Source organism: Chiloscyllium punctatum, chromosome 37 (assembly GCF_047496795.1).
Source record: "Chiloscyllium punctatum isolate Juve2018m chromosome 37, sChiPun1.3, whole genome shotgun sequence".
In the NCBI taxonomy this organism is placed as follows: Eukaryota; Metazoa; Chordata; class Chondrichthyes; order Orectolobiformes; family Hemiscylliidae; genus Chiloscyllium; species Chiloscyllium punctatum.
In genome coordinates this window covers 63,694,298-63,700,297 of record NC_092775.1, presented here as the reverse complement: position 1 = coordinate 63,700,297, position 6,000 = coordinate 63,694,298, and positions in this window count along the sequence as shown.

Sequence of the window (6,000 nt, the reverse complement as noted above, 5' to 3'; positions counted from 1 at the left end):
AGTGGTGGAGGCTGGTACAATTGCAACACTTAAGAGGCATTTGGATGGGTATATGAATAGGAAGGGTTTGGAGGGATATGGCCGGGTGCTAGCAGGTGGGACTAGATTGGGTTGGGATATCTGGTTGGCATGGATGGGTTGGACCGAAGGGTCTGTTTCCATGCTGTACATCTCTATGACTCTATGAAAGCCTACATCGTTTCTGAATGCTGCCATGTATTACCTTATAAGCTGCACAAAACCCTTTGCAGTTATTTAGTCTATTTTCGCTGTAACAATGATATTTCAAATGTGAATTATAGCTGTGGAACACTGTATAAATTGTATTTATATAGCACCTTTAATGTAGTAAAATATTCCAAGGTGCTTCACTGGAACATCTAAACTTAGTATGACAACTAAACTGCAAAGGGATATGTTAGGGTAGATAACCAAGTGCTTAGCCAAAAGGTAAGTTGTAAAGAATCTTAAAATAGAAATGTGAAGTAGAGGAGCAGAGAGGCTTTGGAAGGGCATTCAGGCAGGTGAAGGCATGAATTCCAATGTTTTAAAATTAGAATCAGTGAGGCTCAATTGAAGGAGCATGCATATCTCCAAAGGTTATAAGGTTGATGATGAGTACAGGCATTGAGAGGACTGAGATTGTCGAGGTATTTGTGAATAATATTGAGAATTCTAAAAGTTGATGCTTTACTCAACCAAAAGTAAACTTAAGTCAGTGAGCACAGGGTTGATGAGTGAATAGAACTTGGTGTGAATTACGACAAAGACAGAAGGGTTTTTGACGATGCTAAATTTATGGTGTGCAAAATACGGGCAGACAACCAAGGATGCCTTTTAATTGGCTTCAAATTGTATGATTTCTGAAAATAATATCTGCAATTAATCAAAGCTCTTGAATGAACAAAAATACTGTTTAGCAGCAACGTTCTGAATGCTCCTGATCAGGTGAGCATGGTTTGTGTGGCAGCAGTGGAGTGGAGAACAACCTAAGTTACAAACAGGAACCATTGAAATGTCTCTTTTTATGCATCACTATCTCTTGGAAGCAGCTTCTAAAAAATCTTCAGTACCAGCCAGTGAGTGAAAGGGAAGATCAGGGTACCAACAGCAAACAACTAAAGCAAATAGGAAGAAAGTGAAAAAAAACTCATTAATTTCTGTGTTCCAGACTGGAGCTATCAAATTGTCTTTCCATGATCTTTTCTCCATTCTTCCACCCTCAATATCTATGTCTCCTCTGTCTTTATGGGGGAGACATTTAAGAAAGGATAGAGCTTAAATTGTAAAGTTATAAGTTAGCAATTCATAATTCATAATTGATTAAAGATAAATTTCTTGTTAAGTACAGAAAGCTGGCGAGTGTTTTCTTTTAACCTGACATCATTAGTCAGGTAAATTGGTGAAATTCAATAGTTTGACTGAATACTTTCGCTTTGTGATGACTCTGGGAACAGTGAAGCTTAATTTCCAGTCAAATATGTTCCAATATTTTATGTTCTTATGGGTTGAGCCACTATTTGACAGCCATATTGAAAATACTCAGCCATTCAAACCCAGTGAGTTATGACAAAACATATATTTTGAAGCAAAAATTAACAGAAACTCATCAGATATTTTAGTGATAGACTAGTTGTCAGTGCTATAATCACTAGAATCAACTCCCTCATATATTTATATATTTAAAGTTAGTCTCACCTGATAAATTGACAAAACTTTGCATCTTCACTCCTTTCCTAATCCAGAGAAAGGAATGGCAACACACACACTGTCCAGATGGATGTTTGTGACTCACACATCTGTGTGATGCAGCAACCAAACCAATGTGATGTCACTGACGTGGTAAACAGGACAAAGCCATTGCCTACAACAATTAAAAGAAAGATGACATGAGCACTTGTTAACTTGTCACAAATGGAGCATTTTATTCCTCCCAGACTATTTTTTCTATTTTTTTAAAAATTTTGTTCAGTCACAGGATGTGGGCATCACTAGCGGTGCCAGCATCTACTGGCCAAAGGGAGATTTAAAACCAATCACGTTGCAGCTCTGAAGTCACTTGTAGACCAGACCATGTAAGGACATCAATTTCTTTCCCTAAAAGAGATGAGTGAATCAAATTTGTTCCCCTAAAAATCAACAATGGTCACCTTGTCATTATTAGACTCATTCCAGATTTTTAAAAATATATGTAGAGTCATAGAGATGTACAGCACGGAAACAGACCCCTCGGTCTAACTCGTCCATAAACAAAACTTTTGTTTTATAATTCGTAACGTCTCAACTTATGGAACCTGAACGAACAGTTAACTAGATTTTAGAAATTTACAGACACCGTTGTTTTTAAATTCGATCCTGAATATTTTTCCCATTTTTTCCGATGCTCAACAGGCCCGGGATCGATTTGAAAACAAGTCCACAACATTTACTCTAGCTTTGATCAAAGCGAAATGTAAACACACAAACGTCACGCCTGACTTCGAATTCTCCTTGAGAGACTGCAAAGAGGTTGAGTCTGTGATATTTTTACCCAAACAGAAATTCTGGGCTCCCTTCCTTCGGGAAATGAACACATTTACCGAGATTCTTACCAAATAGACAATACCCGAAATGTGTTTGACTGATTTGCATCACTGAGGTGTGCAGGCGGTGTGTGAGATCACACTAACAGACCAGTGGCGTAATGATAAAGTCCAGGACTCGCTCTTTCCCTGAAAGTTACCAGAGCTGTTGACACATAACAATCCGAGTGGGGGGGCCCCCAGGATTTGAGCGGCGGGCGCGTTAAACAGACAGCAACGAGTGGGCCATGCAAACCGGGGTCAACCCTCCCGAGTTCTGCTGCACTGTCAACCTGAGCGGGGTCCCCCCCGAAGAGCTGGCCGTCAAGATCAAAGACGGGAGGATGTGCGTTTATGGAGAACACGTGGAGAGGTCCCAGGACGCGACAGGAGCGATGAACTTGAGCCTGCGGGGCTTCTCTAATGAGATCAACCTCCCTGCGGGTCTCTGCACCGACTCGTTGACCTTCACCGTCTGCAACAACCAGGTTCTGAAAATCCAAAGCAAGAAGCCCAGCCTCTTCGCTGGCAGCTCCAACAAGTGCCCACCGCCCCAGCCAGCGCAGTGCTGCCCCCAGAGCCCGCCCGATGAGCTGCCCAAACTCACCCGTTACCACGGCCCACGTTGCCCCCACAGGAAGCAGAAACTCGGCGAGGAGCCCTGCGCCACCAAAGCCTCGGGGTCAGAGTGTTGCTTCGCGACCACATGTATGGAGTGAAAAGGGGGCGAGAGATCTGAGCCTGGCACCATCGACCAGAGCCCGCACCTATGAAATGGTCGTTTCCACACGTTTGGGCAACTTGTGGTCAACGCAGAAGGAACTCTTGCTCTTCACACCATCCGGGGGTGGGGGCGGTTGGGCGAGCCTTGAAGATTCTCAATAAATCTCGTTTTATCACAGTGTCAAATTCTTGTCCGTGTTTCCTGCATACGTGTACAAAGACATTTACAAAAACAAAGCTGAACAAGACAAGAGGAAACTAGGAGTGAAGAAGAGTCAAAGTACTGACAGAGTTCTGTTACCGAGAGTATTGCTCTCTTAGTATGTTGCACAGCCTGAAGGAGATTTTGCTACTTTAAAGGCACTATCTGTGCCAGTTGTTGTGGGTGACTAGACAGGACAAATTCTGTGTTGTGTCGTGGATACTTTTGGGTATTGTATTTCATCTACTTTACAAAGCAAAATAGGTAGCAAAAGAATTGTTAGGTAGAGTGGCAGCTGAATTTCATTCTGGGAAATAAAATAAAAGGTTCCCATCGTCTTAACAGACGGGAGCGCTGTTCTCTCATTAGCGATAGAGAGACTGGTGGTGGTTTTTCCTGAGGGTAACTGTGCCTCAGGCCAGAGGCGAGGTTGACAAAAGGAGTCCTTCAGGGTAACCTCGGCTGGTGTTGGAATTGAAACAATGTTGTTGACGTCACTGCATCATAAACCAGCTTTCCAGCTGACAGCATTTGCTTTTGAAGGTAAAATGCGGTTATGCCGCAGATACTCAATGAACAAAGTGCTAATGTTCTGCCCGCATTTATCCCTCACTCAAATTAGATCAACCATATCACGATCAGGAAACCTCGGTGCATGTCAATTTGCTGCCATGTATTTACCCCGGCCTTGAGAGTGGTTACATTTAGGGGCATTGGATAAGAAATTTGTAGTTGATACAGAAATTGGCGATGTGATGGACAGTACACAAGAAAGCAGTACATTGCAGGAAGATATCAAATAGGATTCAGGATGAAGAAGTGTAAAGTAAGGCATTTGGCAATCACAAGCAAGACAAGGGAGCACAGAATAAAACATATAATATTGAGAAGTGGAGAGGAACTAACGCATTTTGGTTTAAAAATTCACAGATTCCTGAAGGTAACAGGATGGGTAAGTAAGAAAGGAGTTGCACCGCATTGGGGTAGTGCGCTGCAAGTCACAAGCCACACTATTTCCGCAGTCATCATAAATGTTAAAAAAAAGTTAGGAAACTATGCAAAATTCACAATTTACTTGTCAGATAGATCCAAGTTAACAGAAAACTCTGAACAGGTTCCTGTCCATAGAAAGAACTACTATTTATTACAAATAAGTAGATTCTGACCACAGGTAAACAACTATAGACTGTCAATATATAACTCTAATAGTTAAAACTCTAAGCATGCCTCTAAAACTCACCAATACACAAATACAGATAAGCAATCACTAAATATTGGGGAACCGGCCCAAGCAATAGCACCTGTCCTCAGGATTTGATGGAGTGTTTTCCATGTTCTTCAGTTCTCTGATCTTTCCCTTCAGGTTCTGTCCTGACGGCACAGTGTGACTGGTTCATAAATTAAATAGTTTCTGACGTTTTGGGTTAAAAGTAGCAGCTTACAGCAAGTGGAAAAAATAAACTAGTTTTCTTCAGGCCTTGAGCATTTTACTGGAGAGAAAGAGACACTATCTACTGTGTTAGCAGTCGAAAGGCTTCTGTCAGTATCATTCACACTCACAATTCTCTGTCAGTAGCCATATTCTCTGCATATAAACTCTTATTAATTGGTTAAATATGTTTTCTGAAAACTATCAGTTCTTAAAGTTTCAATTTTGTACATCTGATAAGAACACTCAGGACATTCAGTGTATTTGGGGTATTACAAAAGAGGGGGACGGAAGAGCACTTACAAGGTGTTAAATCATGATAGACAGTGATGATCAAACTGCTAAGCTTCATTCCTGACAATTATTTTTATTGTGGGATATAAAATAAGTTGTAAGGATGATATTTGGAGGCTTCAAATATAGATAAGTTAGGAGAGCTGGCAAAAATCTGGCAAATCGGTTATAATATGGGAAACTGTGAAATTGTCCATGCAGGAAGAATAAAGAACAATTATTTAAATGGTGAAGGGTTGCAGAGCTCCAAGATGCAGATAGACCAGGTGTCCTCATGCATGAATCACAAAATGTTAGCATGCTGATGCAACAAGTAATTAGCAAAGCTAATGGAATTTGATCATTTTTTGTGGGAGGTTTTGAATATAAAACTCAGGAGGTTACGCTTCGAATATGCAGGAAGCTGTTGAGACCACGTGCAGTCCTTTCACCTGATTTAGGGATGCAAATACATTGGAATCAGTTCAGAGCAGGTTTACCAGTCTAATGAAAGCATTGTATTATGGTGAAAGGCTCAAAAGGTTGGGCTTGCATCCACTGGAGTTTACAAGAATAAGGGGCAACTTGATTGAAACATGTAAGATCCTGAAAGGTATTGCCAGGGTGGGTATGATAGAAGAGATCACAATTAAAAATGAGGGTCAACTATTTAATAGAGAATACGTGTATTTCCTTCCTCAGGAAGAGTTTTGTGCTTTTGGAACTTTCCTAAGAAACCTTATGTATTTTTCAGGCAGAGGTAGATAGATACCTGTTAGGCACGGAAGTGAAAGGTTATTGGGGATAGGCAG